The sequence below is a fragment of the Stegodyphus dumicola genome, chromosome 1, assembly GCF_044657685.1.
Source record: "Stegodyphus dumicola isolate Sdum_Otavi_A_Nest chromosome 1, ASM4465768v1".
NCBI classification, from domain to species: Eukaryota; Metazoa; Arthropoda; class Arachnida; order Araneae; family Eresidae; genus Stegodyphus; species Stegodyphus dumicola.
This window is the reverse complement of record NC_140768.1, coordinates 293913510-293923945: the sequence shown is the minus strand read 5'-3', so window position 1 is coordinate 293923945 and position 10436 is coordinate 293913510.

The window sequence follows — 10436 nt, the reverse complement described above, 5'->3', positions numbered from 1 at the left end:
GAACAATTTCCTTTAGAGTAGCTAAGTTAGAAATGTGTTTGAATTAAATTAGATTATATACTTACACCACTTCGAAAGGGGCAGGGCGTTAGTGATATGAAAGTAGTTAAAACGGATATTATTGTAAATTAATATAAATATCTGGGCCTATGTTATTACCAAATATTATTGCCCCATATTATATTTAAAGAAATTAAATAATGAAAAACTTGCATGAACATATGCACTGTAAAAAAAAACAACGGTACCTAGAGCCATCAAATTTTGAATAACGTAGTCCTAACCCGAATGTGGACACCTGGAAGCCCGAATTTCGAAAGCATTTATTATGTATTTCATATTTTGTAAAACTTTAACAAACTCAATGATTTTAATGCGAGCAGTGGCAACTCTGTATGGAAAAGAAAAAAAAAAAAAGTTGTTATCTCCAGCGCGCGAGACATTCCATCGGAAATTATAAAGATATGCTGTTTTTAAATATTTTATTAAGCACTTCAAATTACCAGCCGAACGCTGGTAGTTTCGAGCTGGGTTCGAATTCAAGCGAACGGGCCGGCTGCATGGGCGTTTTCGTGGTTTTCCCCATATATAATGTATATACGAGCCAGTTTTCCTTAGAATGTCCTCCACGAAGGCATCACTCAGGGAGATAATTCTAGTGTGCTTTGCCATAATAAACTGAGTGAGCTTAAAAACTATCAGACAAGCAACAAATTTGTCCTGACAAAGAACACGATCTTTTATCTGCAGGGTTGTTTCAACAGCTAGAATACTCAATATTGTTGCCAACACAAGTTAACTAAATGATGTAGAAAAAACGTAACTAACGCTAATCGAGTTATAACTAAATTACGATCTATTAACAGGAATTAAAAACGATAAGAATAGAAAAGAAAAATAATCATCATATGTCTAAGTGAGCATTAGCAACAACAACAACATAGGTCTTCATCGTTATGATCAACTTTCTTTTCTGCGCGCTCATATAGACCGAACGACATGGTTTGGTTTGGTTTATTTGATTATGGCAATGCACTCGAGGGCTATCCGCCTATGAGAAGGGATGTCTTCGTGGAGGACGTTCTATGGGAAACTGCCTCGTATACATGTTACACATATAACGCGTTATGATTACATAACTCAGTTACAGTTGCATGGCCATTTCTCACATAACTCGGCCAACCTACATTGCCGTTCGCCTTCAAATGAAAGAACAAAGAGAGAACATATAAAGTATACTAAAACTGAAAATATTAGTCCTATTAAACAAAAAAGAAAATACAAAAATAATATAGAATAAGGAAAACAGTATTGAATCAGAATCTTCTGATAACAGTATCTGAGAAAATAAAAAAATAAAATTTAGTAATCATTATCAAAGAAATCTTCTTTAAAATGAAAATGGTTGAACATTGCTAAATCATAAACAATAAAAATAGGAACACTGCACCTCAGCACAAAGTACGTGGAAACCAAAACAATGATATATGCGGCAAGAACTTTATCTTCTGACACAACAAATTCGTAGAAAAACATCAATTACTAACCCGAATTATTACTAGACCACGAGTTATTTAACTGAATTAAAAATGATTAGAAAAGAAAAGAAGAATCGCCACATCTCATATGTCTGCATTCGTCATCGTCAACTTCCAGGTCCGCGCTCACATCTAGACGGTGCGTTATGATCACATAATTCAGTTGCAATTACAGTTGAGTGTCCATTTCTCACAGTAATAGCGATAGCTATGATAATAAACATAGTTTAAATTGCATTCTGAAGAAGACCGACAGAAAGCCTAAAAACGAACTAGCACAAAAATAGCTAGTTATTTTAAATAAAACGCTGTAAGGTATTAGCAACCGCATGAAACGTTTTGAAATAACTCTTCATTTTATTCTCTAAAAATATTGGAACAATAGCTGAATAGCAAAACGCTCATTGTTATTGAAGAGCTGCTTTACTGAAAACATTATTCTTCACTCACACAGAACGTGTGAGAGGTTAACAGGTGGTAATTGTCAGGTACTTTAAGGTGAAGGATAATAAATGTTCTAGGCTTCTGTTTAAAGCATAGTATATTTAAGCTTCACTAATGTATTGAAGTTTGTAGAACTACTTTAATTAATGGTCCATTTTCTAACTAGTCTTGTGCAAAGCAATGGCCATGCAGAAATAAACTAAATTAAACCAAATATGAACGTCTTAAGCGAAGTAGATTAAGATTTAGGTTAACAGCTGGTCCAAGTCGAAATAATTGCGACGTTCTACACGAAAGACTTTCGGTAGAGGTATTGAAAAAATTCGATAACAATGAAATTTCACAAAGACTTAATTATTCTTTTTCTCAATAAGAAAATTCGAATTTTAATATACTATTCTGAATTTCAGATCGCACGTTCTATGCATTAAGGAGTAAAAATATCAGTATTCTTTTTCAAATTTCGTAGAGGCGGTTCCGTTTTATGTATTAAAAGAATAATTCAAGGAAATTGTATAGTAGAATATACCGGGTGATTCAAAAGTCCTTTAACAATAAAAAATTCAGTAATTTACGAAATAATGTAGGTAGAGAGGTAAAAATTGACACACATGCTCGAAATAACATAGGGCTTTATTGAAATAAAAAAAATGAAAAAATGCCAACATATGGCGCTGGGCGGCAAGATACCAGTGACACCTCATGAGAATCATGTATGAAATGAGCTGAAATCAGAAAGGGAATCAGTCCGTTCATGACTTTTTCACTTACCTATCCTCTCCTCCGGGTGTTTTGTAACGGTGTGATATAGATTTATCACATCAATCGCGATCGAATAATTTTTCTTTGAGGAAATGTGTGGTTCTGCTATTCAAATAGTCAGTGTGGACGGGTGCTAGTTACGCTGATATGTTATAGAATAGCATCATCCCTAGTCTGGCTGATAAACACTTGTTGGAAGGTATGACTTTTATACAGGTTGGTGCTCCACCTCATATTGCTACACGCGTGAAAGATCTCTTGCACACTCCGTTCAGCCGCAGCTTCCATCATGTTTGGCCTCTCAGGTCTCCAGATCTCAATCCGTGAGATTATCGGTTGTGGAATTACTTGGAATCGCAAGTCCACCGCGATCATCCGACCACATTAGGAATGCTCAAAGACAACATCCGACAGCAATTTCTCACCATACCTAGACGTGCTGTACAGTGCTGTTGACAACATTGTCCCTCGACTAGAGGTATTGTTGATGAATGACGGACGACATGTTGACATGTTGACGACAAGTTTCTTATTAAGAATATAGTCTTTGCTAAAAATCAATTGCTGTACTAATTATTGCTTTTGTTATATGAAGTGCCATCTGTTTAAGCACTATTTATACTACACTATCGTTTTATGCACTATTTTGCTTACAGTAAAATTCTATGACATTATCACAGATCCTATGACATAATCCTATGATACTATGACAGCATATCTGCCAGTTTTTACCTCTTTGCCTACAGTATTCAGCGAATTATTGATTTGTGAAATGTTAAGGAAATTTAGGGTCACCCTGTATAATATGAAACATACAAAAGTTTGAAATTAATGTGTCAAATATATCTTAAAATATGAATTCGAATTAACAGATGTTCTATTAATTCAGTACGAAAAATTATTGTCAGCGTTTTCTCAAATAATACCTCTACAATAGTGGTACTCGAATGGCATTCTTTTAGACAAGGATAATGGCGAGGTTAATTAATTATAATGATGATAATGACTGCATTCTAACAATGAAATTTAGTATATTTTACAATAAATATGTAAAAAGTTAGTCATTTTTCCTATATGATTTTGTAGGATAGTTATAAACATATTAAGCTGATAGGCTAAAGAACATGAGTTCAGTTTTCCAGCTAGCGTAAATCTGCATCTCAAATGTTTCTCACAAGATTTCTAACTGACCTGCAGTGAAAAATGAGTTAATAAAGGTGGATGATTAGCTTTTAATGTTCTACTGGGAGTCGCCGCGTTCAGGCAGCATGCGGAATATAAGGAATCTCATTATTCTCTGATGTTATTATGATAAACGTAGAGCTCGGTAATCTGAAGAACTTGGGTAAATTCCCAACCCGGGTGATGCGGAATTTTAAAGAAATTCGATTTCAAAAATTCTGATGTCTCTCTTTGTGTAAGTCATCTGCAGCTATTGGATTATTTATCAGCTTATTAAAGGACAAAAGATGAGAATTAATATCCAAAAATTTCAAAAATAACTGTTCCTCATTCATTTTTCAACTAGTTATAGGAAAGAATCCCAATAAAGAACATAAAGTTCACTTATTGCCATTTTCTACACTGGTCATCAAAATTAAAAGATAACGAGAGAAAAAATTTGCTCACTAAGATAATGTTGAAACCTTTGCCCAGTGCTGTAATTATTTATGTTAACTAATTACAACTGAGCACAAAATTCCACGCATACGTTAGAGCCGGAAATGGGCGAATTCGGTGATTGACAATGTGGTACGCAGGGGATGCAAGTTGGAATTCCCGTCTGCAGTGTTGTATAAATTGAATGTAGTATCTGAGAGTGATGAGTGTTCAGTAGTTATTGGCTCAAAGGCATCATTTATACGAAGGTCAAACGTGACGAATAACTGGTTGAACCAAAGGAGATCATCCAAGATTTGAATATCAAAGTGTCATATTAAGAGTTTGGAGCCTCCTTTTTAAGCACTGGATCAGTTGACAGATAACCTGAACAAGGGCGACCAAGAGCAACAACTGCTTAAGAAAACTGTTTTCTGTCGTTGTTGGCTCGTAGAAACTGCGAGGCGGCTACAGGAGGACTTCAGGCTACCACAGAAATTCGAATTAGCCATTCTACTGCAGCTCGAAGCTTAACGCGTTTCGACTGTATGCGAGAAAACCTATACAATGCGGTTTGTGTTCCACACACTCCAGCTTCCACAGAAGCCCGTTTAAACTGGGTTTAATGGAACTAGGACGACTGAGCCCAAGTACTGCTTACTGACGATTCCAGATATATAGTCTGAACAGTAAACGTGTTTTGTTCTGGACAGAGGCAGGAACATACAATTTGACTTCCCTTGTCTATGAAATATCTCGTTTCCGAGACCACGGTTTAATGGCTTGGAGGGAGTCATCACAAATAGCCACACCGAGCTGTGTAACTTTCAAGGAAGTTCCGTAACCGCTCGGAGATATGTGGATCGAGATATTGGAGTCCCAAGCTAGACTGTTTATGGGTGCTGTTGCCTCAGAGGTTTTGCTAATGGATTACACTGATCGGCCTCATTCAACATATTTGGTGTCAGAATATACGCAAACAAAAGATATCGCTCGAATGGATCTTACTCACTCAACTTGAACCCGATTGAGGATGTGTAGGATGCCTCAGGGCGCAGAATTTCATCTCACCGGATTCATGCTCGCATCCTCCAAGAGCTAGAAAGTGGATTTTTAGAAGTGTTTCAGGCAGTTCCACAAGACTTTCATCAACACTTTGGTAAAGTCTATGAAATCAAGATGTGATTTATGCATATCTGCCCGAGATGACCATACACCCTATCAATGAAAACGTTTCTTCTGTATAGTGACTTAATTTTTCCTTCATTTTCCACTTTTTATAAATTTGTTTTTAATTTCAATATTTCGCATAATCAACTTTCAAACATTGTAACTTATATTTACTAATGCTTTTGTACAAATTTCTATTAATAATTTTCCATTAAGTATCAGTTACGTTTTATTACTGTAATTATACTTTAATTTTGATGACCAGGGTAAAAGGCATGGCCAAAAGATTCACAGATTTCACTTTTTGATAATTATGTTAATATGAAATTTACTGTAGCGGCATATAAGTTGATGTTTGTGCATTTTTATTAAAAAATGCAGCTGTGGAATTTCAACTTCATTTATTAATGTAGATAAAGGATTTTACTTGCGTATAACGACGATTTCTCATTCACTTCTTTTTGAAGAGAAAGATCTTTAATCATATAATGGCTCGCATATTTACAACGCAATACTTAACGTAGAAGTTAAAATTTAGTTACCGTGCAAAACTTTAATTTAACTAAGCCAGTTTAACTTATGTATAAGAATTTTATTAATTTAATGTTCGGATTCTTGCTCCAAGGCAGTCCGTTTAAAATAGTCAAGCCATCGGTCTCTTAGCCATCTCATAACGAAGAACAGAGCCGGTGTCACTATTACACTGATAGACTAAGAGTGTTATCGGGAAAAAAAAATGTACGCTGCACAAAAAAAAAAAAAAAAAAAAAAAAGAGAGAGAGAAAGAGAGAGAGAGGGGGGCACAGTTCCTTGAAATTGCGTTTTTCCATGTTTCGAAAGAGTGGCTTAAGGTATATATTAGATTTATATATAGCATTGTTCTAATACAGTTATTTTGACACAAAATCGGACATTTTCTGAAATGGCTTGTCCATTTTTTTCCATATTTCGATTCTACGACTCAAATTATGCCTAAATATTAAATGTTGTAAAATTTACGAAGAAAAGCAAAATTTTATCTTGGCGCATTTTTTTTCAGTTTGCGCCAAGAATAATTCACGTGGCGAACTTCTTTTTAAATTTATGGTGTTTCTTTTCCCTTTCACTGCACACGAGCGAGGAAAAAACTACCATCGTTCATTCCTTCAAGTAATTTTAATAAAGTGCGTAAACCACATTTGGCGTTATTATCGCTCATGACAAATTTGCCAAATTTTAAAACGTGCCAGTATGTAAATTCATGTACATCTTAGGTAATTTTGAATGAAAAACTGTAAATCTTTTGCAGGTATGCTTAGAAATACATCTACTTTAAGAACATGGTAAAAATTTTAAAGGTTATAATTCAAAATGTTTTTCGAAACATATATAAGAATTATTTAAAAAATACAAATTTTAAAAGTAAATCATAAAAATGATCTACTTTATATAAAATGAACCTAAAATTCGAAATGTGAAAGGAAGAATTATGTAAATTTAATAAAAAAAAGTATATTAATAAATATGTGCAAAATTCAGTTAACATGGAAGAGCTGAAATTTTGAGAAGTAATTTTTCAAAAACTACTCGTGCAATTTTTTAAAACTTGGCAGTTTGGTATGATTTGAGTCGTAGAATCGAAATATGGATAAACATTGGCATGTTATTTCAGAAAAGTTCGATTTTGTGTCAAAATACCTATATTAGAACAATGCTATATGTAAATCTAATGCGTATGTTAAATCGCGCTTTCGAGGCGTGAAAAACGCAAGTTGAATTTCGTCAATCGACTCAGTAGAACAGAATATATACTATCCAGTTTTTTTTTCCGCAGTGTACATACAAACAACACGTTTTAACCAGAAGTCAAAACTATTCTCCGAAATTCAGGAGTCAACCTGCGCAAACCCTGTCTTCAACTTTAAATTCAGTTCTTCAGTAGGAGAGCGTGTTCTGCCTTTCCGCCACGTTGTTGCTATTAGTTTAGGCTTGCTATTCTATGGGCGTATTTAATACGCGCGCAGGTTTTCTTAATTAAGAGCCAACTCCGCGAATTTGATTCTGGTTAATTTTATTTAGCATTAGATTATTTTAATATTTTCTATTTCGAGTTAAAGCCTAAGTAGAAGCTTCTTGTACGCCCGAGAGGGGCCATCTGTAAATATATTTTAAGTTAGAATAAAAGGATTTTTCATTTCTTCTCCGGAGTTATTACTTACTTACAAGAACTCAGTAAATAGTGGCTTAGTTCTAGAATATTCTACGTTTCAAGGAACTCTAGTTTAGCTAGGATATTAAAGTAAAAACGAAGTTTAAAGAGCAAGTTTTAAAATTTATTTTGTACAGTTATACTCACTTATATATACATACCCAAAATAAAATTATTATTGAAAATGACGTACATAAAACTTAAACCATGGGTATTTCACATAGCAATGAATCATGGAATTAGAAAGGAAAAGGCTTCTTTATCGGCTAAACTCTTCATCAGCTTCTTTTATCTTAATCATCCAAATTCTTTTTATTAAAATTGGAGGAAACAATTCTGGGTTATTTATTGCTTAGAAGTAGAAAATAGTTTTTTGACGAATATCACCGATCTCTAGGGCTAATTGGCTTAACTACATACTTGTAACCATACAGGCACATATTACATCTAATTTCTTTCATGGTAATGTTCAAGAAAATGGCTCTTTCCTTTACAATTCAGAATCTCTGTTCTACAGACAAAACCTCCTTTATACTTTCATCAATATCCTTGTGGAGCATTAAACCGTGAACCGATGCCATCTTTCTCTGTATTGATTACTATGTCCTGCTTGGGCAAATTGCAGACCACCCGCTATACAAATGTTTGCGCACAAAATGATCTCTCGTTTGATGGTTCCTGATTGGTCGGGGGAAATGCCGGTAAAGTCGGGTTTTAGGAAACCAGGATGGGTTTAATTTCCTGGAAGTTGGAGCATTGCATTCCATGCTATCCGGAATCGAATGGAATGTATTGGGTTGACTAATCATCAAGACGAATTGAGACTGGCGATTAACTTCTGCCATGGATATCAAATTGAGTTAAAACAGTTGCTGCGGTCACAGGCAAAAGAATTAAGTTCTTTGAGGACATGTGTTTCTTTCCGAAACAAAAATATATCTTGCGCTAACAATTTATGATGAAACATTAAATAAAAACAAGGAAGTAGATACTTCAAGCATGAAACTTTATTCTTACTCTAAACGTCGTCGTATTTGTAAATATAAGAAAATAAGAAGTAAAATATAAGAAAAGCAATAAATTGCAGCACTGAAATTTTAGCTTGCTGACAAGCAAACGAACACTTTCCTATGTACGTACTAATATATTGTTAAGAATCTAAACATTTCAGAACTTTTCATTATAGTGCTTCAGCTAGAATCTGATTTTTGCCATTTAGGGCGTATGAGATCTTGCACACTTTCAAGTGACGGAGGATTGGAATTCCTCTTTTTACTTCAATTAGTGGCAATATGTTTAAATTTTACACGAAAAGTCCATATTGGATGTAGTTCAGAACTTTAAAAAAAATGCAATTTACTGAGCCTTAATTAATTTTGAAGGACATTAATTATAAATTTGCATTGTAATATAATACTGGTAGGATACTGATACGTGTTCAACGGCAATGGATTGTGTCTATACATTTTGATTGGTTGCTTGAACACAGCAAAGCACATGAGGACCATCTGCCTAGACGGAGGAATGCCTTCGTAGAAGACCTTTCTAAGGGAAACTAGCTTATATGTATGTCACAATAGAAAAACCACTAAAACGCCCATGCAACAGCCGTTCGGCGAGATTCCTATGTATTTGAACATTTACATAAAATTTGACAGCTGAATTTTTGATAAATTCTGTGTTTCTGTAGATATTGAGATCTGAGTGTATTATTTGGATTGGTTTCTTTGATTATGGCAATGCACTCGAGGGTTATCTGACTAAGGCCAATATCACACATGCATTTTGTTTCATACGATCAACTATTTCGGACAATTTTTCTGCCTAGTTTATTATTAAAAGAGAGACGCGCGATTTTCTCTTTCCTTTCGAAAAAATGCAGGTTATTCGTTTTCAACCAATCAGGTATCAGCTTGTTTGTAATAGAGAACCAGTTTCTCCTTTACTTGCTAACCCTAGAGTGATCTGTGTTGAATGGCTATTGTGACACAGCAGAAAAATTGCTCCAAGCAGTTGTTCTTCCGAAACAAACGGATGTGTGATAGCAGCCTTAGGGGTGTGATGCCTTGGTGGAGGACCTTTCTAAGGGAAACTGACTCGCATACCCTTTACACATGAGGAAAACTATGAAAATGCCCATGCAGCTAGCCTGCTCGCCTGAAATTGAACCCAGATCAGAATTACCGGTGTTCAGTGACTTTACCGCTCGGCCGCTGATAGGTCCTGTAATTTTTTTTTTTTTTTTTTTTTTTTTTTTTTATGAAACACTAAGTATTTTCTGTTTTGCATCGGAAAGTCGCTGAGTAAAATAATAATTAAAATTTTGACATGATTGAAAAGACAATGCAATAAAGTATTTCTCTTAAATACGCAAAGTATTTCTCTAAGTTAACATATTCAAAACAATGAAGTTAAAACATACAGTTTTGAGAAGAATATTTGACCACTGATTTACTGCATTACTTTTACTTTATTTCATTCTACAAATCAGTGACTTCAGACTGGAGTTTTACGGACCACATGTGGCCCCCGAAGCAGTTTCTCACGGCCCGCAAATATATTTGTTGTAAATTTACCGGCCTTATTATGACAAGAATCTGAAGAATCAATTTAAGATTTTAATGATTTCGGAGTCCAATTTCACATTATTTTCATTAGCATTTAAAACAAATGTTAAATTAAAACATATGCCTCAGAAAATCCACAAACGGAGTTAATTCATTTACAATGTGGGG